The sequence below is a fragment of the Nyctereutes procyonoides genome, unplaced genomic scaffold (genome assembly GCF_905146905.1).
Source record: "Nyctereutes procyonoides isolate TBG_1078 unplaced genomic scaffold, NYPRO_anot_genome, whole genome shotgun sequence".
NCBI lineage: Eukaryota > Metazoa > Chordata > Mammalia > Carnivora > Canidae > Nyctereutes > Nyctereutes procyonoides.
This window is the reverse complement of record NW_026575146.1, coordinates 82,221,731-82,245,451: the sequence shown is the minus strand read 5'-3', so window position 1 is coordinate 82,245,451 and position 23,721 is coordinate 82,221,731. Positions and strand designations below refer to the sequence as shown.

Genomic DNA, 23,721 nt, shown 5'->3' with positions numbered 1-23,721 from the left:
AGCACTAATGAATAAATCTTAAAAAAATGTGTAACAGTTATAAGAGAACTAAAAAACTGATGAAAGAAATTAAGGAACTAAATAAATGAATATTCCATATTCATAGATAGGAACACTCATACTGTTAAGATGACAATTATTCCAAACTCAAGCTATAGAATCATTGCTGTATCAATCAAAATCTCAGCGTGTTATTTTGTAGATATTGCCTGATTCTGAATTCATATAAAAAGGCAAATGACCCAACATAAGTCAACACAATACTGAGGATGAAGAAGTTGGAGCACTAACACTCTTACTTCAAGATTTACTACAAGGATAATCAAGACTCTTTGTATTATCAAAAACAATAAATCAGTGAAAAAGAATAGAGTGCTTAGAAACAGATCCACATAAATAGAGCCAACTGATCTTTTACAAAGGAACTACTATAATATAATTCAATGAATAAAGGTATCACTCAAAAAATGTAGCTAGAACTACTGGATATCCACATTAAGAAAATGAATCTAGGGACAAGCTTTAAATTTTTAAAAATATTCAAGATACATCATAGACCAAACTATACAATGCAAAACTAAAAAACTTCTAGTAGATAATACAGAAGAAAATCTACGTAACTTTGGGTTTGGCAATGATTTCTTAAGAAACCTCAAAAGCATGATCCATGAAATATAAAACCTGTTAAGTTAGACATCATTAAAAATTTCTGCTGTGCAAAAAAAATCTTAAGTGTTAAAAAGTGCTAAAAAGACTGGCCATAGACTAGGAGAAAATTGTTTGCAAAACACATATGCAAAATACTCTTAAATATACAAAGAATTCTTAACACTTAACAGTAAAAGGCAAACAATCCAATCAAAAAACAGACGTAAAATCTGAACAGAACACCTCACAAAAGATACATAGATAACAAGCATATGCAAATTTGCTCAACATCCTATAGCAATTAGGAAATTGCAAATTAAAATAATGAGATACCAGTATACACCTATCTGAATGGCTAAAATTCAAAATGCTGAAAAGATGTCTAGTAATAGGAACCCTGATTATTCATTGCCAATAGAAATGGAAAATGGATCAACCACCTTGGAAGATAATTTGGCAGTTTTTTACAAAGCTAAACTTAGTCTTACCATATGAATTAGCAATCTTTCTTCTATGATATTTATCCAAATAAGTAGAAAACTTATGTTCACAGAAATCCACACTTGGATGTTCATAGCATATTCTTAATTTTCTCAAACTGGAAGCAACCAAGAGGTCCTTAAAAGGTGAATAGACAAACTGCTATACATTTATATAATGTATCATTGTGCTATGACATAAAAAATTAAGCTATTAAGCCACAAAAACACATGGAGGAAACTTAAATGTACATTGTGTAGTGAAAAAAATAAGTGCCTTTTTATTTTCTGTATTTCCGATTCTTTCATACCTGGAGACTTACTGACTCTGGAGAGACTGCCTCCTAGGGTAGCCAATTCCTTACAAATAGTAAAAATTCAACTGGGAGCATGCAAATTAACCAGCCAGAGCACAAACTTAAACAACCTCATTTATTGGGCACATATTCAGGGCCACTATTCCCTTGCCCTAATTACCCCAGGGCCATACACTAGCAACTGGGGATAGCACTTTTCCACAAAGCCTTCTGAGATTGTTCAAACTAATCAATCCTAAACCTACTTACTCTATCCCAACCCATTGCTTCCTGCAGAAATCACAGCAAAGTCTCTTGCCCATGTTTTTTTCTTATTCTTTCTACTTCAAAACAGATCCTGGTACACAGAAGTTTCTTATTGCTTTGGATTTATAAATTGAATGTTGAACTAAAATTCATTCTTTATGTTTTGCCTGAGCAATCAAAGGGAAAAAAATAGGTGCAACATACCCTACATTCTAAAATGAGGTTCTGGGGGTCCCTCGGTGGCGCAGCGGTTTGCCTTTGGCCCAGGGTGCGATCCTGGAGACCCGGGATCGAATCCCATGTCAGGCTCCCGGTGCATGGAGCCTGCTTCTCCCTCTGCCTATGTCTCTGCCTCTCTCTCTCTCTCTGTGACTATCATAAATAAATAAAAATTAAAAAAAATAAAATGAGGTTCTGGATATCTCCACAAAATTTGAAAACTAAGAAATGGCTATACACAAATTTTGCCACGCTCAGTTCAACATATTTCAAGGTATTTGAGAAATTGGAGAAACTGGAGATGAGGAAGACGACTGTTTTTGTGAGGCAGGACTATTTATAGATAGGGTTGTCAGTGCTTCCCAGCCCCCTGGGGAAAGAAGGTGGGTTTTTCCTCATCTCTTCAAACCAACCAAGTGGACCCTATAGATCCCAGTGCCTCTAAGATCCAAAATGGAGTGTAGCGAAGGGAGGTCTTAGGAGAAGAAGGAGTTCTTAGGAGAAATTTCTCTTTTTTTCATGCCATCTGGGGAAAATATGCATCTGAGAGATAGATGGGAGACTAATTCCCACCTGGTGACTAGATGTGGACTACATGGACTGCTACTAGATCTGCCCTGGGGCAATCTTTTATCTTGTCCTAAAGAAACTCTGAAGGAGCAATCTGATCACCAGAGAAGGTTAACCACTGTATTCCTGGATATCTGAGGGTAATGTAAGGATTTTAAGTGGTCTCTGTGAAGAGGATGTGCCAGCCTCATGGCTTCGCCTTGCAGATGGATATCTTCAGCCAAGTATTTACTTTGAAACCCGGACAGGCAACAGACAATAAGAAAAAGTCAGCTTTAAATATGCACCAACACAGGAGAAAACCAAAAACTGATTACAACAGCAAGAGTCAATAAGAGACAGGAAAGCCTGTCTCTTTCTTCCCTTCCAGTGCTCCAACTTTAGGGAGGTTAAGACAATGTAGTGTTAGGCAAAGATTAGAAGAACATGAAGGGGAAATAAACTGTACACATTCTCCTTCTTCCATAGGCATTTTTTTTTTTTTAGATTTATTTATTTTAGAGAAAGCAAGCATGTGGGGGAGGAGCAAGGGAGAAAGAGAAAGAAACTCAGGCAGACTCCTCACTGAGCACGGTGCCCAATGCAGGGCTCAATTTCACAATCCTGAGGTCACAACCTGAGCAGAACCCAAGAGTCGGATGTTTAACCCACTATGCCACCCAGGCACCCTAAAGGCTTCTATCTTTAAGAGTGAGGTGCTAAGAAGTTGTGAATGTTAATTAAATTGTTAATTAACAGTTGCAATAAATACAAAGGAAACTCAAAAAAAAAAAAGTAAGACTGAGTTGTAGGAAGAGAGAAGTTTTCATTTTAAATAGTTTACAGTCCTAAATCAATACAATGCATTAGGCATTTTATTTGTCAAATTGAGGGTGATCCATCTGGTCCACTAGGTTTTTTTACTAGTAAAGACTGTAAAAGCACTTGCCAAACATTTCATCCATGGGTTAGAGAAAAAATATAACCTCACAGAGAAGGGCTAACAGAGGCAATACTGGAAGAATATGTTTTTTAAAGATTTTATTTATTTGAGAGAAAGAGAGTACACAAGCCCGTAGAATAGCAGGCAGAAGGAAAGGGAGAAGCAGGCTCCCCGCTGAGCAGGAGCCCTATACAGGGCTAAATCCTAGGATCATAATCTGAGCCAAAGGGAAATGCTTAACTGACTGATCCACCCAGGCACCCTGGGAGAATATGGTTTTTTTTTGAAAATACAAAACTGGAATGGGCTAAAGACCTAAATGTGTAAGAGAAAACTACAAAGTTAATAGACAAAACTGGAGAATTTCTTTGTGATCATAGAGCAGAAAAACAAACAGCAATTTTGTACTATAAACCACAGGGGGAAAATATGCAACTGTGGCATTAAGATAAAGGCTTTCTGTTTAATAAGTAACAGAAAAAGAATACATATAGAATAGGATTATTTGCAGAATCTAAAACTGTCAGGAAATTAACCTAGAATATTTAAGAAACACTTGCAAATCAGCAGCAAAAGGCAGCAATCTGAATTGAAATATGAACACAAGGTACAAAGATGTAATTTATAAATAAACTCAAAAAGCTGAGAAGCATTAAAGAATACTCAAAATCACTGGCAATCATGGAAAAGCAAATAATACTACACAGATGTAATTCTTTAGACACTTTACACTCATAAATATGAAAAAGCTAGATAGTGCTGTGTTCTTTGCAGATTTAGGGTTATAGGAACACTCATATGCAATGCTAGTGGAATTGTGGACTTGTACAACTAATCTAAACATGACTTGACACTACTTAGACAAGTAAACTCATATCCTGACCCAGATATCAATGGCCTTCAAAATTCTCAAACAGGTCCATAAAGAAATACATACATATATAAGGATATTCACTTAATTTCTTATGGTGGTTATCGCAGGTAACCCAAGGGTTCAACCCCTGGAAGACTAGATAGGCAAAGAGTGGTAGATGTCCTGACATATGTTTACATAGTGACAGAAGGATTGTAAAAACATGGTTGTTAGTGAAAAACAAAAAAGAGAAGATATATTATTTGTATAGCTAAAAAATACATGCAAGTAAAATATATGACTTTGTAAGAACATATTCAATATAAAGATATTTTGAATGACTCTATAGAGGAAGAAGGGAAACAGGGTGGAGAATTGAAAGAAGACAGATCCCCTCATGAATTAATGATTAGTGAGGCTGTTTAACTCAATTTCAGTTTCAGAGGGTGATTAAAAAAAAAATTAAAAACATTTTTTCTCCTCTGCATACTCCCCCATGGAATCAAACATTTAATGATACTACTTTTCAGAATTTTTTTTTTACCTCTAAGTTTTTTCTTGTTTAACTACTCTACCTAGCACCTCTAAAGAAATGTTAACTAGTAGTAGAAAAAAGAGACTCTTTTTGTCTCTTTTCTGACTTAATAGGAATGCTTCTAATATTTCTCTATTAAGAATCACAAACTGGGCAGCCCCGGTGGCCCAGTGGTTTAGGGCCGCCTTCAGCCTGGGGCGTGATCCTGGAAAACTGGGATCTTCGGGCTCCCTGCACGGAGCCTGCTTCTCCCTCTGCCTGTCTCTCTCTCTCTCTCTCTTTCTTTGTCATGAATAAATAAAAATAAAATCTTAAAAAAAAAATCACAAACTTGTCATTTATTTTCTTGTGTATTTTCTACCTTTAGTCACTGCATTTCTACAGTTACTCTTATTTAAGTCAGAACAGTTAATCATCTGAATTGAAATGACAGTAAATTTCAAGATGCAATCAGTACAGGATGCAATATAGTCAGGGAGAAGGAAGTTAGAGAAGTTAGAGCCTCTCAACATAGATTAGGACAGAAAGGACTGGGTAAAATAATCCATGTCCAAAGAAATGAAGGTGGAAAGGCTGTAGACTCAATGGTACTGGGGAAAGATTCTCATACTGCTTTTGCTTTCACTTCTGAGAAACACCGGCAAACATCCAAATGATTTTAATCACACTCAAAGCACCAAGTCCTTATCCTCAAAAAGATTCTTACTAGTCTGTTACTTTCTTACTTTCAATATTTTGTACCTTCATTTTTTGCATTTAACTTGAAAGGATAGATAGGGTAATCAATAGAAGGCCCAAACTCAAGACTGAATAATGTGACAAGTTATTTCAGTCTCTCATGCCAACAGTCTTCTCCTGGGGAAAATGGCCCCAGCAGGTATAATCTGTATGTTTCTTTGGCTTGTGCTTCTCTCAAGTCTGAACAGAAATTTCAGAGTCATTTTTCATTCTTCTCCTCCTACATAAAATCCTTCAGCAAATTCTAACATTTTCCCTCTGAATATATCTCCAATCCATCTATTCCTGTCTCTACTACTAACACACTAGTTTGGGGCATCGTTAGCCCTTCCTTGAATATCACAATGTCCTTTTTAAAAATATTTCCCCACTTTTTAAATCTCCCTACTTCCAATGTTGTCTGCTCTTTTCATGTTTAAAGTATCCAAAAGAGGGACGCCTGGGTGGCTCAGCAGCCTGGGCGGCTGCCTTTGACCCAGGGCATGATCCTGGGGTACCGGGGTACCAGCATCGAATCCCACGTCAGGCTCTCTGCATGGAGCCTGCTTCTCCCTCTGCCTGTGTCTCTGCCTCTCTCTCTGTGTCTCTCATGAATAAATAAAATAAAATCTTAAATAAATAAATAAAATAAATAAATAAACCAAAAGAATAGTAAACTCTTCTGACACGTTTCCAAGTTGGGAACTTATAGGGACTCCCCTTACCACCAAGCACTTCTCTAGCACCCAGCTAGATGCCCTACAATTTAATTCAATTCTGAGATGATCTACCTGGAAATAGTATTAGATTCCACAGGTTAAAGGCTCAGTCTTCTGAGACTATCACCTCCCTTCCAACATCAGTTCTAAGTCCAGGTTGTCACCTGTACTTCTGACCAACCAGTTTACAGACTGGAGATTCCACTGACCCCTCCTTGTGTTCTATTAATGTATTGGAGAGGTTCACAGAACTCAGAAAACCATTTTACTTACTAGATTACCAGTTTATTATAAAAGGATATAGCTCAGGAAAAGCCAGATGGAAGAGCTGCACAGGCAAGGTATGGGAAAAAGGCAGAGAGCTTCCATGCCCTCTGAGCTTGGCACTCTCCTCACATTTCCACATGTTCACCAACCCAGAAGCTCTCCGAACTCTGTCCTTTTGGGATTTTTATGGAGGTTTCATTACAGTGTTAAAAAGTGTGAGAATGACACCTGAAACTAATATAACACTGTATTTTTTTTAACATGAAAATATGAGTAAAAACCTCATTTAAACCTCCCATGAAGGGGAAGCTCTCATGTACCACTCCTTGTAGTCTGCATAATCAGCAGGAAGAAGAAAGATAATCCTTATTTTGACAAGGGAGGACACTTTTCAGGTAGGAATTTATCTCCTGCTTTTAATAACAAGAGGGAAGATCTCTTTTGCCCTGGCAACAATGTACTAAACACTTTTTGCAGCCAATAAGAAAACTCTACAATGTCAGACTCTCATTCTCTTCCAATGAACTTGTGTTCAAAACAACCCACCCCAATTTCCTACTATATTTTAAAAAATTTTTTAAAGATTTTATTTATTTATTCATGAGGCACACAACACAGAGAGATAGAGAGAGAGAGAGAGAGAGAGAGAGAGAGAGAGAGAGAGAGAGAGAAGAGAAAGAGAAAGAGAGAGAGAGAGAGAGAGCAGAGACACAGGCAGAGGGAGAAGCAGGCTCCATGCAGGGATGCGGGACTCCAACCCGCAGGACTCTAGGATCAGGCCCTGGGCTGAAGGCAGTGCTAAAAGATGACCTTCCCTTTGTTTCTTCAGACTTGTCTGTGATTTGCCATGGCTTGCTTGTACCAAACTGTGATTCCTCTGCTATTCCCAAACAAACTCATTTTACTAGTAAAATAACTATTTTAAAAGAAAACCGGGCAGCCCGGGTTTTGGTCACACCAATAAAGTTATCCGTCACATAGTGCCTCTCTATCTCCCCAAAGGAAAGTGAGGAAATCCACCTCATGAGATGCTTTTTTTCCCCCAAGAGGATGGTGACTTTGATATGGAACTGGGCCCTTGGGCTCTCTGAACAACAGAAGTTATTTAGAGGCCAAACAGCAGTTCCAGGCAAGGCTTTATTGGGACTTAAGCTCAGCACAAGGGAGACAGCACAGAGGGAAGATCCTCAGGCTGTCTCCCCAGAGGTCAAGGAGAGCTTTAAAGAGACTTAAGCAGGAAAAAGGTGATGGCTAAACATGTAGGGGCAGTGATTTTGGGGGGCACTTGCACACTTAACAGTCATGCTTCTTTATGTGTCACATGTCTAATTCCACCCTGGGCATGATTTTTAGTATTTTAACAAGGGAGAAATTTGGTGAAAGGTCAGCACTGGGTCCATCTTGGTGCTGACTGGTTTGTTCCAGTTCTTGCAGCCGTGCTTCACTTCTAAACATATATTGTACTTCTACATTCCCTCGAGGTATGTTACTCACAAAGCCTCAGCTCTTCCTCTACAGACCTAGCCAAGGAACACTGGATTTGTGTTTAGGGGGGAGGAGACCCAAGTCCAGTCCCTGCTCTGTCTCAATCTCACCTGAAATAATCCTTTGGTCTTTTTATGACTCCCTCGTTCTGGTTTTAAAAACTTCCCTTTCTGTAGCTCTTTGTGGATCCCCCCTACTTGCTAGACTGTAAACTTATACTTTATTCATGTAAACTAAAGTCCTCTGACACACATTTCCATACACTGAACAACTAAGCATATTCCTCCACAGCCTTGCAAGAATTATGAACTTTGTTCTTTTTTCCCAGGTACAGGAACTGGGGAGGCAGGCTCCTTGATAACTGATCAAGGATAGAAGCAGAAAAATGTTTTCCTTTAAACCCTGAAAGCTGACCTATAACCCGCATAGTTCCGATAAGGATCAAATACATGCTGGTTACTACATTTTTTTTTAAAGACTTTTTTTTAAAAGACTTTATTTATTTATTCATGAAAGACTCAGAGAGAGAAAGGCTGAGCTGTAGGCAGAGGAAGAAGCAGGCTCCAGACAGGGAGCCTGATGTGGGACTCGATCCTGAGACCGCAGGATCTTGCCCTGAGCCAAGGGCAGGTGCTCAACCGCTGAGCCACCCAAGCGTCCCATGGTTGCTACATTCTTTTTTTTTTAATTTTTTAATTTTTATTTATTTATGATAGTCACACAGAGAGAGAGAGAGAGGAGGAGACATAGGCAGAGGGAGAAGCAGGCTCCATGCACAAGGAGCCTGACGTGGGATTCGATCCCGGGTCTCCAGAATTGCACCCTGGGCCAAAGGCAGGCGCTAAACCGCTGTGCCACCCAGGGTTCCCTGGTTGCTACATTCTTACAGGGTCTCATGACTGCCTGTAAATTTCACTGATAGTTAATATTGAACTGAATGATAAACACCAGAGAAATTGTGCAAAAATAGTTTTACAAGTAGAAATACAAGGAAGATATTTATAATACTCCCTGCATGTCTCCTGTCCCTTGAGTACTAAGCTTATAACCACCAGCTTCATACAGCAAAAGTGAAGCTGAATAAACTTACTAAGTTGCAATATATGTGTCAAGAATTCTCTCTTGAGAGGATGCGGAGAAAAGGGAACCCTCTTACACTGTTGGTGGGAATGTGAACTGGTGCAGCCACTCTGGAAAACTGTGTGGAGGTTCCTCAAAGAATTAAAAATAGACCTGCCCTACGACCCAGCAATTGCACTGTTAGGGATTTACCCCGAAGATTCAGATGCAATGAAACGCCGGGGCACCTGCACCCCGATGTTTCTAGCAGCCATGTCCACAATAGCCAAACTGTGGAAGGAGCCTCGGTGCCCATCGAAAGATGAATGGATAAAGAAGATGTGGTTTATGTATACAATGGAATATTACTCAGCCATTAGAAACAACAAATACCCACCATTTGCTTCAACGTGGATGGAACTGGAGGGTATTATGCTGAGTGAAGTAAGTCAATCAGAGGACAAACAGTGTATGTTCTCACTCATTTGGGGAATATGAATGGTAGTGAAGGGGAATATAGGGGAAGGGAGAAGAAATGTATGGGAGATATCAGAAAGGGACACAGAACATAAAGACTTCTAACTCTGGGAAATGAACTAGGGGTGGTGGAAGGGGAGGAGGGCGGGGGGTGGGGGTGAATGGGTGACGGGCACGGAGGGGGACACTTGACGGGATGAGCACTGGGTGTTATTCTGTATGTTGGTAAATTGAACACCAATAAAAATTAATTTATAAAAAAAAAAAAAAAAAAAAGAATTCTCTCTTGACCATTGTGCTCCATGACCCTCCAACAAGAACATCTCTTTTGCCCACACAATGGCAACATGTAATAGGACTACTGAAAGGCACTAGGCCAAGATGCAGAGAATAACTCGTAACCTGGAGAAGTTTTAAGACCTCCATAGGTTTCAAGGCCCATCCAGTCCCTGCTCTAACACCCACATGCTTCTGCTAATATATAAACTGTCCCTAGGATCAACAAGGCAAGGTAGATTTGGGACCTATGTCTGCCTTCTCATTGGGTTGTCCTTTAATAAATCTTTCTCTGCTTCAAACCTGATGACTCAGAGATGGGCTTACTAAGCATGGGGCAAACAAATCCAATTTCAGGGCTCAGCAACAACGCAATGCTGCCACATTCATGAATCATTTTATAAAGCTAATTGAATCTTTAAAATTTACTCAGTGTAACTTTTAAAATTCAACAATAGTCACGATTGATTAAACCATTGGCCACTGGCAAATGATTCAACCTCTAGACATTTTATCATCTCCAAAAGTTGGAGGGGGATTGAAAGTTCCAACCCTCTAGTCACCAGGTTGGGGCCACTAATAACCAGCCTACACTTTGGTTACATCAGGGTTTCCCAAAGTCATCTCATTAACATAACAAAAGACATCTTGATAGCTCTCTACACATAGTAAATTCCAAGGGTTTTAGGAGCTCAGTGCAAGAAAAGGCTATGAAAAACAAATATGAAAAAAAAAGAAAAACAAATATGTATTTAATATGTATTTTTTAAGATTTATTTTATTTATTTATTCATGAGAGACACACAGAGAGAGAGGCAGAGACAGGCAGAGGGAGAAGCGGGCTCCATGCAGGGAGGACGATGCAGGACTCGTTCCCCCCCACCTCCCACCCACCCAAAGGCAGATGCTCAACCACTGAGCCACCACCAGGGGTCCAACTAATCAAAATTAGTAATCCTTTAAATGCTCTAGAAAAGATGGTTACTTATGTATTATTCATTAGATACAGAAATTTGATAAAGTAAGCCTTGAAGAAAACAGGATTAACAGTGAATATCTTTCACCCACATCAAAAGTCCTGCAGATACTGGAGAACTCATACGCAGTTTGAAGAACACAGGACTAATATAGTCCTTGGCACATGACTGCCCTCCTCTAGAGGCACAGTTAACATACGTAGAGTACGCTTAGACAGAGTAACACAAACCTAAGGCATTCTAAGTGCATATTTCTACTCTGTGGTCAGAAAGTAATATCACTGCTATCATTTATTAAGTACCTACTGAGTGCCAACTATGTGTTAGTCATTGTGGTAAATGCTTAAGACTTAACTAAACAGACAATAAACCCCTTCTTTCATAAACTTCATAATTACAATGGAGATAACTAAATGCTACTACATGTTCCATACATTTACAGGTAAATATTTTTTATCAAATTAACTTTCCTATATGTACAACTTAAAATCCTCTATTGTCTTTTAAATATTGTGTAGTCATACAAAACTTCTGGACATGAGAGACTCCATTTTTAGGAAAAGCAATATTTTCCTTTCTAAAACCAATGGCTAGAGGGATCCCTGGGTGGCTCAGCAGTTGAGTGCCTGCCTTAGGCCCAGGGCATGATCCAAGTCCCTGCATGGAGCCTGCTTCTCCCTCTGCCTGTGTCTCTGCCTCTCTCTGTCTCTCATGAATAAATAAATAAAATATTAAAAAAAACACAAAAAACTAATGGCTAATGACCTAATAATCTTGAACTGGGCAAAAAGACCCCTGGTCTGACCAGAAGCAAAAACTGTTTGGCAAGCAATTATCTATAAAATCAATAGGGCAATGGATATCTTGATCAATACAACTGCTGGCTGTGGACTTTCAGAAGACAGAATAGTTAACTAATGCATAGGAGGTATTAACACCAAAAGGTCAGTCTGTGTAACCGCATTGGTTCAGCCTGTTAGTAACAATTAACTTTCCTGTCTTTTATCTAAATCATGTAATTGCCCCCCACATCCTTTCTCATAAAAACTCCTGCTTTTCACCTTGCAGGTGGGACACTTTTCTGGTTACTGCCAGAATCTGTGCTCCCCAAACTGCAATTCTTCAATTCCAAATAAACACTCATTTGCCTCTCATTGCGGCTCTTTATTTTCAGGTTGACAATACTGTAAGCTTTCTGATCTTACCTTTCTTGGTAAATACATCATTATAAAATGGCTGCTCCCCACATATTACCATGTCCATATTCCAGGCAAGCAAAGAGGGCCAAAACAATATATGCCCACTGAGCCTATCCTGCCCCCATCCTCATCCCTTTAAAGAACTAAGAAGCCAAATCCAACAACTTTTGTTTATATCTTTAAGGGAAGCTAGAACCTATAGCCTTTTTTCCCTTTTTTCTTTATTTAAGTTATGCACAGTGCTCCTTCAAACCAAGTCAGGATTTTTATTACAATAAACGAGTGAATGAATACTGGGTCAATCACACATCTGACAAAACAATAGTATCTAATACTGTAATATTCTTAAGGAGAGAAAGATGGTGGTGAAGTGGGAGGACTCTAGAGTCTCTTTGTCCCATGAATACAACTGGATAACTCTTAAATCATTCTAAATACACCAGAAATCGATCTGAAGATTTGCAGAACAACCTCCACAACTAAAGAAGAGGCCACACTGAAGAAGGTAGAAGACTGGAGATGCGGCTTGGGAGAAAAGCAGATCCTGGCCACTGCAGTGGAGAGGGAACTGCTGTTGCTGAGAAGGATGAGAGACAGAATAGCACGCAGAGGAGCACATGGGGAAAATAAATCCCCATAGTAATTGGCATGGAAAGTGAAAGGACCCAATTTTGTGAGTTCCTACCACCAGCAGGGCTTTTAAAGATCAGTGTGCTTGACTCTGGCAGAGCTTGGAGGACACTGGAGCTGCTCTTGGAGAAAATGCAGGGCAGAGACTCCAAACATACAGCGTGGAGGCCTTGATCTGAAGAGCACCTAGGGCACACAGTGGGAAGGTTAGTTACTCATCTCAAAGTGTGTCACAGAGAGGTAGCCTTTGCATTCACAGAGAGACCCCTCTGGGAACAAAGAAACTGTCAGGACCTATTTCCCTCCCTTAACCCTCAGCATCAGGACCGGCATGAGGCACTGGGCCACCTGTGGGAACTAGTTTGGTGACCACACTCACTACCTAATTGCTTACACCAAAAGCCACAATTCAGCCCCAGCACTTCAGATTGGCCCTGTCCATTCAGCTTGTCTCTGTTTCAGCACAGTGAGCCCCCTCCCCAGAAGACAGTCTCTAACCTCTGTCAACACCATGTCTCCTGACTGGCAGTTTTGTGAGGCCTCGGTTCCAGGGGCAGTAGTGACAGGTCAGATTTCACAAGGAGACCAAAGCATACCTGGTAAAAAACATACCACATTCAGGCCAGGGACCAAACACTGCCCACAACAGGCAAAGAGAGTCTCTGCAGATAACTGGCCTGAAGGATATAGCAGCCAGCAAACAAGAGCAGAGTGCATAAAGCACATACTGGAGACACTCCTAGAAGTGACAGGCCCTGGGGAATAGGGTACATTACACTGCAGAGCACTGCACGACCTCTTCTTCATAGAGCCATTGTAATCAAGAACAGAAGACACAGCTGACATTCTTAACACCGAGAAACAGGTACACAGACCTAGACAAAATGAAAGGACAAAGCAGTTTGTCCCAAATGAAATAATAGGACAAAGACATGGAACAGGACAAGGCCACAGCTGGAAATCTAAGCAAAACAGTTATCAGTAACATGCCTGATAGAATTTTTAGATTTTTTTTTTCTGGTAGAAAGTTTAAAGCAGGAGGGGCAAGATGGCGGAAGAGTAGGGTCCCCAAATCGCCTGTCCCCACCAAATGACCTAGATAACCTTCAAACCATCCTGAAAACCTACGAATTCGGCCTGAGATGTAAAGAGAGACCAGCTGGAATGCTATAGTGAGAAGAGTTCGCGCTTCTATCAAGGTAGGAAGACGGGGAAAAAGAAATAAAGACACAAAAGGCCTCCGAGGGGGAGGGGCCCGCGAGGAGCCGGGCTGAGGCCGGGGCGAGTGTCCCCAGGACAGGAGAGCCCCGTCCCCGTCCCGGAGGAGCAGGAGCTGCACCAACCTTCCCGGGCGGGCGGAAAGGGGCTTGCAGGGAGTTGGAGCAGGACCCAGGAGGGCGGGGATGCCCTCGGGCTCCCTGGGACACTAACAGACACCTGCGCCCCGGGAGAGTGCGCCGAGCTCCCTAAGGGCTGCAGCGCGCACGGCGGGACCCGGAGGAGCAGCTCGGAGGGGCTCGGGCGGCGGATCCGCGGAGGGGGCTGCGGGGCGGGAGCGCGAATCCACCAGCGCAGGCCCCGGAGCACAGGGCGCCGGGACACAGCCCAGGATCCGGCCTCCCCCCGGGACAGGCAGAGGCCGGGAGGGCCCAGGACAGCAAGGACGCTCCTGCCCCGAGCTGAGCAGATCAGCGGCCCCGCCCCGGAGCCTCCAGGCCCTGCGGACGGAGAACCGAGAGCCCCGAGCCCCGTAGTTCCTGCGGAGGCTGAATCCAGGCTTCCAGAGTTGCCATAGCAACTGCGGCTGTTCCTCCTGGGGCCCCACGGGGTAAACAACCCCCGCTGAGCCCGGCAGCAGGCAGGGGCAGAGCAGCTCCCCCAAGTGCTAACACCTGAAAATCAGCACAGCAGGCCCCTCCCCCAGAAGACCAGCTGGACGGACCAGTGATACTCCCCCGTGTTCCAATACAACTTGTTTTTGGCCACTCTGCACTGAGCAAAATGACTAGAAGGAAAACCTCACCTCAAAAGAAAGAATCAGAAACAGCCCTCTCTCCCACAGAGTTACAAAATCTGGATTACACTTCAATGTCAGAAAGCCAATTCAGAAGCACTATTCTACAGCTACTGGTGGCTCTAGAAAAAAGCATTAAGGACTCACGAGACTTCATGACTGCAGAATTTAGATCCAATCAGGCAGAAATTAAAAATCAATTGAATGAGATGCAATCCAAACTAGAAGTCCTAACGACGAGGGTTAACGAGGTGGAAGAACGAGTGAGTGACATAGAAGACAAGTTAATGGCAAAGAGGGAAACTGAGGAAAAAAGAGACAAACAATTAAGGGACCATGAAGACAGATTAAGGGAAATAAATGACAACCTAAGGAAGAAAAACCTACGCTTAATTGGGGTTCCCGAGGGCGCCGAAAGGGCCAGAGGGCCAGAATATGTATTTGAACAAATCCTAGCTGAAAACTTTCCCAATCTGGGAAGGGAAACAGGCATTCAGATCCAGGAAATAGAGAGATCCCCCCCTAAAATCAATAAAAACCGTTCAACACCTCGACATTTAATAGTGAAGCTTGCAAATTCCAAAGATAAAGAGAAGATCCTTAAAGCAGCAAGAGACAAGAAGTCCCTGACTTTCATGGGGAGGAACATTAGGGTGGCAGCAGACCTCTCCACAGAGACCTGGCAGGCCAGAAAGGGCTGGCAGGATATATTCAGGGTCCTAAATGAGAAGAACATGCAACCAAGAATACTTTATCCAGCAAGGCTCTCATTCAAAATGGAAGGAGAGATAAAGAGCTTCCAAGACAGGCAGGAACTGAAAGAATATGTGACCTCCAAACCAGCTCTGCAAGAAATTTTAAGGGGGACTCTTAAAATTCCCCTTTAAGAAGAAGTTCAGTGGAACAATCCACAAAAACAAGGACTAAATAGATATCATGAGGACACTAAACTCATATCTGTCAATAGTAACTCTGAACATGAATGGGCTTAATGACCCTATCAAAAGGCACAGGGTTTCAGACTGGATAAAAAAGCAGGACCCATCTATTTGCTGTCTACAAGAGACTCATTTTAGACAGAAGGACACCTACAACCTGAAAATAAAAGGTTGGAGAACCATTTACCATTCAAATGGTTCTCAAAATATACCCTAAAAACTATAGAACACTTCTGAAAGAAATTGAGGAAGACACAAAGAGATGGAAAAATATTCCATGCTCATGGATTGGCAGAATTAATATTGTGAAAATGTCAATGTTACCCAGGGCAATTTACACGTATAATGTAATCCCTATCAAAATACCACGGACTTTCTTCAGAGACTTAGAACAAATTATTTTAAGATTTGTGTGGAATCAGAAAAAAACCCAAACAGCCAGGGGAATTTTAAAAAAGAAAACCATATCTGGGCGCATCACAATGCCATATTTCAGGTTGTACTACAAAGCTGTGTTCATCAAGACAGTGTGGTACTGGCACAAAAACAGACATATAGATCAATGGAACAGAACAGAGAACCCAGAAGTGGACCCTGAACTTTATGGTCAACTAATATACGATAAAGGAGGAAAGACGATCCACTGGAAGAAAGACACTCTCTTCAATAAATGGTGCTGGGAAAATTGGACATCCACATGCAGAAGAATGAAACTGGACCACTCTCTTGCACCATACACAAAGATAAACTCAAAATAGATGAAAGATCTAAATGTGAGACAAGATTCCATCAAAATCCCAGAGGAGAACTCAGGCAACACCCTTTTTGAACTTGGCCACAGTAACTGGAGAAGGACAAACAGTGTATGTTCTCATTCATTTGGGGAATATGAATAATAGTGAAAGGGAATATAAGGGAAGGGAGAAGAAATGTGTGAGAAATATCAGAAAGGGAGACAGAACATAAAGACTTCTAACTCTGGGAAATGAACTAGGGGTGGTGGAGGGGGAGGAGGGCGGGGGGTGGGGGTGAATGGGTGACGGGCACTGAGGGGTACACTTGACGGGATGAGCACTGGGTGTTATTCTGTATGTTGGTAAATTGAACACCAATAAAATTAATTTATAAAATTAAAAAAAAAAAGAAAGTTTAAAGCAATGATTATAAAGATACTCACTGGTCTTGACAAAAGAGTGGAAGACATCAGTGAAACAATTAACCCAGGGATAAGAAATAACATAGCAGAAATAAAGGGCTAAATAAACAAAATAAGACACACGTTTGATGAAATGAACAACAGGGTATGTATAAGAATCAGAGAAACAAAAAAAAAAAATAAGAGAAGAAGAAGAAGAAAAAGAAGAGAAACAAATAAATGACCTAGAAAACAGTAATGAAAAGTAATGCTGAACAAAAGAGTGAAAAAAGCATTACGCAAACGAAGAACAGACTTAGAGAACACAGTGACTCTATCAATAACACTTGTATTATAGGAATCTCAGAAGAAGAAGAGAAAAAGGAGGAGAGAATTTATGTGAAGAAACAATATCTAAAAACTTCCCTAATCGGGGGAAAGAAACAGGTATCTAGACCTAGGAGGCACAGAGAACCCCCAACAAAGTCAACAAAAGCAGATCCATACCAAGACATAGTGTAATCATACTGGAAAAATATAGTGACAGAGAAAAAATATTAAAAGCAGACAGAAGATAGCTGCATACAAAGGAAACCCCACAAGGTATCAGTAGATTTTTCAGCAGAAACTATCCAAGCCAGAAAGGAGTGGCATGACATATTCAAAGTGCTGAATGGGAACAATCTGCAGCCAAGAATACTATATACAGCAAGGTTATCATTCAGAATAGAAGAAGAGATCAAGAGTTTCCCACACAAAAACTAAAAGAACTCATGACCACTAAGTAAACTCTGCAAGAAAATAATAAAGGGGACTATCAGAGTGGAAAGGAAAAGCTAAAAATGACAATGTGAAGGTAGGAAACATAAAGGCAGTAAAAATATTTCTGTAAAAATCAGTCAAGAATTTCACCCCCTCAAAAAAGATGTAAAATATTACACCATATAACTAAAATGTGGGAATGGGACAAGTAAAAATGGGTTCAAACTTAAATGGCCATCAACTTAATACAGACTGCTACATGTAGAAGTTATACATACCTAATGGAAACCACAAATAAAAAAAAACCACTGGGGATCCCTGGGTGGCGCAGCGGTTTGGCACCTGCCTTTGGCCCAGGGCGCGATCCTGGAGACCCGGGATCGAATCCCACGTCGGGCTCCCGGGTGCATGGAGCCTGCTTCTCCCTCTGCCTGTGTCTCTGCCTCTCTCTCTCTCTGTAGCTATCATAAATAAATGAAAAAAAAAATAAAATTAAAAAAAAAAAAACCACTAATAGACATGCAAAGAAAAAGAAATCCAAATATATCTCTAAATAAAACCAGCAAAGCATGAAAGAGTGAAAGACAAGAAAGAATCAGAGAAAATCTTCAGGAACAACTAAAAAACAAGTAATAAAAAGGCAAAAAATACAAAACAAAAATTTTTTTCAAAGGCACATGGACAGTTCTCCAGAACAAATCACATACTAGGCCAAAAAACAAAGCTCAACAAAATCCAAAAGAGTGAATGAAGCTGGAGGTGCCTGACTGGCTCAGTCGGTTGAGTGTTCGATTCTTGGTTTTGGCTCAGGTCATGATCTCGTGGGTTGTGGATTCAAGCCCGAGGTGGGCTCCACACTCAGTGGAGAGTCTGCTTGGGATTTTCTCTCCCTCTCTCTCTCTGCCCCTGCCCCTGCTTGCACTCTCTTTCTCTCCCTAAATTTTTAAAATAAAAGATTGAATGAAATTATACCATACATTTTTTCTGACACCATAAAACTAGAAGTCAACCATAAGCAAAAATATGGAAAGACCACAAACACATAAAGGCTAAATAACATGCTACTAACTATGAATGGGTCAACCAGGAAATAAAAGAAATTTAAAAAAATACATAGGAGCAAATGAAAATGAAAATACAATGATTCAAAACCTTTGGGATGTAGCAAAAGTGGTTCTAAGAGAGAAGTTTATATCAATACAGGCCTACATCAAGAAGCAAGAAAAATCTCAAATAACATAACTTTACACCTAAAGGAGCTAGAAAAAGAACAATAAACAAAACCTAAAACCAGGAGATGGAAGGAAATAATAAAGATCAGAGCAGAAATAAATGGTATAGAAACTAAAAAACAGAATAGATCAATGAAACCAGAAACTGGTTCTTTGAAATGATAAACCTTTATCCCAGATTTACCAAGAAAAAAAGAGAAAGCACCCAAATAAATAAAAACACAAATAAGAGAGAACTATCAACCAACATCACAGAAATTCAAGAGAATATTATGAAAAAAGATATATGACAACAAACTGAACATCCTAGAAGAAAGAGATAAATTCCTAGAAACACATAATCTACCAAAACTGATGCAGGAAGAAAATTTGAACGACCAATTACCAGCAATACAATTGAATCAATAAACAAAAAACATCTAACAAACAAAAGTCCAGGACAAGATGGCTTCACAGGCAAATTCTACCAAATATTTAAGTAAGACTTAAGAGCTATTCTTCTCAAACTATTTCTTTTTTTTAATAAATTAATTTTTTATTGGTGTTCAATTTACCAACATACAGAATAACACCCAGTGCTCATCCCGTCAAGTGTCCCCCTCAGTGCCGGCCACCCACTCACCCCCACCCCCCGCCCTCCTCCCCTTCCACCACCCCTAGTTCATTTCCCAGAGTTAGGAGTCTCTATGTTCTGTCTCCCTTTCTGATATTTCCCACACAATTCTTCTCCCTTCCCTTATATTCCCTTTCACTATTATTTATATTCCCCAAATGAATGAGAACATACACTGTTTGTCCTTCTCCAATTGACTTACTTCACTCAGCTCATTTTTTTTTTTAAGATTTATTTATTTATTCATGACAGGCACAGAGAGAGAGAGAGGCAGAGACACAGGCAGAGGGAGAAGCAGGCTCCATGCAGGGAGCCTGACGTGGGACTCGATCCCGAGTCTCCAGGATCACACCCCTGAAGGCAGCACTAAATCACTAGTGCGCCGGGGCTGCCCTCTCAAACTATTTCAAAAAAACGACGGAAGAGGAAGGAAAACCTCCAAATTCATTCCATGAGGCCAGCATTACTGATGCCAAAACCAGATAAAGACACCACAAAGAAAGGGAACTACGGACCAATATCCCTGATGAACAGAGATGCAAAAATCATCAATAAAATACTATCAAACCAAATCCAACAATACATTAAAAAAAAATAATTCAGCACGGTGAAGGGGGATTTATTCCTGGGTTGCAAGCGTGGTTAAATATTTGCAAATGATACCTGATACACCACATCATTAAGAGAAAAGATAAGAACCATATGACCATGAAAATAGACACAGAAAAAGCACTTAACAAGTACAACACCCATTCATGATAAAAACCCTCAACAACAACAAAACCCTCAACAAAGTAGTGTTAGAGAGAACATACCTCAACATAACAAAGGCCACATGTAAAAAACCCACAGCTAACATCATTCTCTATGAGGAAAAACTGAGACCTTTCTACTAAAGTCAGGAGTAAGACAAGGATGTCTACTCTCACCACTTTTATTCAACACAATAATTGAAGTCCTAGCCACAGCAATCACAGAAGAAGAAGAAAGAAATATAAGGCATCCAAATCGGTGAGGAAGAAGTACAACTTTCAGTACTTGCAGATGACTGGATACAATATATGGAAAACCCAAAACACTTCACCAAAAAAACTGCTAGAACTGATAAATGAATTCAGTAAAATGTCAGGATACAAAATAAACCTACAGAAACCTGTTGCATTTCTACACACCAATAATGAAGCAGATGAGAAATAAGAAAACAATATCATTTACAATTGCACCAAAAATAGTAAGATACCTAAGAATAAACTTAACCAAAGAGGAAAAAGAGCTATACTCTGAAAACTACAAAAGACTGGTGAACAAAACTGAAAACAAGAAAAGAAGTGGAAAGAAATTCTTTGCTCATGGACTGGAAGAACAAATAATATTAAAGTGTCTACACTACCCGAAGTATGCAATCCCTATCAAGATACCAACAGTGCTTTTCACAGCACTAGAACAAATAATCCTAAATTTGTAAGGAACCACATAAAATGCTGAATAGCCAAATAAATCTTTTTTTTTTTTAGCCAAAGAAATGAAATCTCGATAAAGAAAACCAAAGCTGGATAGGATGCCTGGATGGCTAAATCGGTTAAGCACCTGAGCCTTTAGCTCAGTCAGTTAAGCACCTGAGCTCAGGTCATGATCCTAAGGTCCTGGGATCAAACTCCATGGCAGGCTCTGTGGTCAGTGGGGAGGGATGTAGGGATGCCTGGGTGGTTCAATGGTTGAATGCCTGCCTTCTTCCACCCAGGGTGTGATCCTGGAGTCCCGGGATCGGGTCCCACATTGGGCTCCCTGCATGGAGCCTGCTTCTCTCTCTGCCTATGTCTCTGCCTCTCTCTCTCTGTGTCTCTCATAAATAAAATCTTAAAAAATAAAATAAAATAAATGGTAAATTAATCTTTGATAAAGCAGGAAAGAATATCCAATGGGGAAAAAGTCTCTTCAACAAACAGTATTGGGAAAACTGGACAACATGCAAAAGGATGAAACTGGACCGCTTTCTTGCACCATACACAAAATACGTTCAAAATGGATTAGAGACCTGAATGTGAGACCTGAAACCATAAAAATCATAGAAAGGAACACAGGTAGTAATTTCTTGAACAATGGCCATAGCAACTTTTTTCTAGATAGACACCCTGGGGCAAGGAAAATGAAAGCAAAAATAACTACTGGGATTACATCAAAATAAAAAGGTTCTGCACAGTGAAGGAAACAATCAACAAAACCAAAGGCAGCCTTTGAAATGGGAGAAGGTATTTGCAAATAACATATCCTATAAAGTGTTGGTATCCAAAATATATAAAGAACTTAAAAAACTCAACACTCTAAAAACAAATAATCTGATAAAAAAAAAAAAAAGTGGGCAGAAGACATGGACAAACATTTCTCCAAAGAAACAGAGATGAGGCAGCCCTGGTGGCTCAGCAGTTTAGCGCCGCCTTCAGCCCAGGGCCTGATCCTGGAGACCCAGGATCGAGTCCCACGTCAGGCTCCCTGCATGGAGCCTGCTTCTCCCTCTGCCTGTGTCTCTGCCTTTATCTCTCTGTGTGTCTCTCATGAATAAATAAAATCTTAAAACAAACAAACAAACAAACAGAGATGGTCAACAGACACAAGAAAGGATGTTCTACACTACTGATCATGAGGGAAATGAAAATCAAAACTACAGTGAGAGAACACCTCACAACTGACAGAACGGCTAAAATCAACAACACAAGAAACAAGAGGTGTTGGTGAGGATGTGGAGAAAAAGGAACCCTCGTGCATTATTGGTGGGAATGCACATTGGTGCATCCACTGTGGCAAAAAGCATGGAGGTTCATCAAAAAATCAAAAATAGAACTACCCTATAATCTTAGAATCACACTACTAGATATTTACCCAAAGAGTACAAAAACACTAATTCAAAGGGATACATGCAGCTCTATATTTATAGAATCATTATTTACAATAGCCAAGATATGAAAGCAACCCAAGTGTCCACTGACTGTGAATGGATAAAGATGTATGTATATATATACAATGAAATATTATTCAGTCACAAAAAGAATGAGACATTGCCATTTGCAAGGACATGGATAGAGCTACAGAGTACAATGCTAAGTGAAGTCAGTCAGAGAAAGACAAATATCACACGGTTTCGTTCATGTGTGGAATTTAAGAAACAAAACCAGGAGCAAAGGGGAAAAACAAAGACAAACCAAGAAACAGACTATTAACTATAGAGAACAAACTGAAGGTTACCAGACAGCAGGTGGATGGGAAGAAACAGACTATTAACTATAGAGAACAAACTGAAGGTTACCAGACAGCAGGTGATGGGTGAAATAGGTGATGGGGATTAAGGAGTGCACTTGTGTTAAGCACTCCCAAGTGATTAAAATAAAAACTTAAAAAATATATATTCTCAAAGAATTTTCAATTATGTGATGTTACAGTATCACTTAAATGAATATGTACATGTGTATATGAATATACATGTTTATATAAGTAAAACCAACATAACTCAATATAAAATGTACTATTGTGGGGGCCTGGTGGCTCAGTTGGTTAAGGGACCAACTCTTGGTTTCCCTCAGGTCTTTTGTTGTTATTGTTGTTAAAGATTTTGAGAAAGAGAAGAGAGAGCATGCACGCATGAGCAGGAGGAGGGGCAGAGGGAGAAGCAGACTCGCCACTGAGCAGGGACCCTGACACGGGCTGGATCCCAGGACCCCGGGTTCATGACCCCTGCCCAATGCAGAGTCTTAACCACCTGAGCCACTCAGGTGTCACTGGCTTCCCTCAGGTTCAGGGATCATCTCCTGGCCTGTGCTTAGTGGAGAGTCAACTTGAGATTCTCTTCCTCTGCCCCTCCCCCACTCGGGCTGTGCCCTGCTTTCTCTCTCAAATAAATAAATCTTTAGAAATAAATAAATAAAATGTACTATTTGCTCTGTTCATTAAAACAATTGGGAATGCAATTAAGATATTTCCTAGGAGAAACAGTAAGTTTTGGTTACTTGCTGGGTCTTTGTTAAGCATTTGACAAGAAAGAAAAAAAATCACATCCTGAAAAAATAAAGCATTTCAGAAACAAAGAGAATGGAACCTGGGTGGCTCAGTGGTTGAGCATCTGCCTTCAGCTCAGGGTGTGATTCTGGAGTCCCGGGATCGAATCTCACATGGGGCTCCCTGTGTGGAGCCTGCTTCTTCCTCTGCCTGTGTTTCTTCTCTTCCTCTCTCTGTATCTCTCATGAATAAATAAAATCTTTTAAAAAAGAAAAATACTAAGTCACCTTAAACATAACTTAATTGTCACAATTATTTCCTCATCCAATGAAGACCTTTCTTGGAGAAGGACAGAAACAAGAAGAGTAGGATGAGGGCCCAGATGAGGTCAACTGGCTTCACTTGCCACCAACTCCTCTGCCCCATCAGGGGACACCAGGGCTTC

General features: G+C 40.5%; 1 protein-coding gene and 1 long non-coding RNA gene across 5 annotated transcripts in view; one reads left to right on the top strand and one right to left on the bottom strand.

Moving 5' to 3' along the window:
* The window catches only part of ZNF260 (zinc finger protein 260), a 112,952-nt gene that overhangs the window by 66,359 nt on the left and 22,872 nt on the right, over positions 1-23,721 (top strand). The window lies entirely within an intron of this gene.
* LOC129500368 (uncharacterized) overlaps positions 1-23,721 on the bottom strand; it is a 65,606-nt gene that overhangs the window by 40,866 nt on the left and 1,019 nt on the right. For 3 of the 4 annotated variants that reach the window (XR_008662537.1, XR_008662538.1, XR_008662539.1), the window contains exons 1-3: positions 17,723-17,888; positions 13,094-13,191; positions 12,651-12,781 (exon numbers count right to left, since the gene is read on the bottom strand). This is a non-coding gene — a long non-coding RNA (uncharacterized LOC129500368). Of the gene's footprint in view, positions 1-12,650; positions 12,782-13,093; positions 13,192-17,722; positions 17,889-23,721 lie in introns of those variants that run through there. The other variant, XR_008662540.1, reaches the window with a different exon arrangement.